Raw genomic sequence first — 525 nt, 5'->3', positions numbered from 1 at the left:
TTTATGAGGGTGGAGGGGGCGGGAGGCTCCCAGGGGCCTTGTCCGCCGGGTGGGCAGCGGCCCAGCTGGGGAAAGGGGAACCTGCCTGCCCAGCCTCCACCCTCCCCGGGACTGGGTTACCTCCTGCCAGACTCACACCAGAGTCGACAAGTCGCTGGGAGACCCTTGGGCCTCTGTGAGCCTGACGGCCTGCTGGCCCTGGTGGGGGGCAGTCCCTCAGAAGGGCAGGAGACAGAGAGGGGGGCTGCACCCACCCTGGCCCCAACTTCACCAGACCCAGAGTCCCCCAGGATGTTTCACAATCCTAGCTGGAGGCCACAGCGTGTAAACAACCCACTTCCTTGTCCTGCTACCCTCCCTTCTTTTCCTCCTCTATATTAGAGAGAAGGTATGTTGGGGGTAGGAAGATCACTTGACACCCTTGTCTCTGTCCCTGTGGCCTCTGGGGCTTGACACCCTGACGAATAGAAAGTTGGAAAGGCCAAGGCAGAGGCAGCTGGGAAGACTGGCTACGAGGGACAGGAA

The sequence above is a fragment of the Gorilla gorilla genome, chromosome 20 (genome assembly GCF_029281585.2).
Source record: "Gorilla gorilla gorilla isolate KB3781 chromosome 20, NHGRI_mGorGor1-v2.1_pri, whole genome shotgun sequence".
NCBI classification, from domain to species: domain Eukaryota; kingdom Metazoa; phylum Chordata; class Mammalia; order Primates; family Hominidae; genus Gorilla; species Gorilla gorilla.
Note: the sequence above shows the minus strand (reverse complement) of the source record.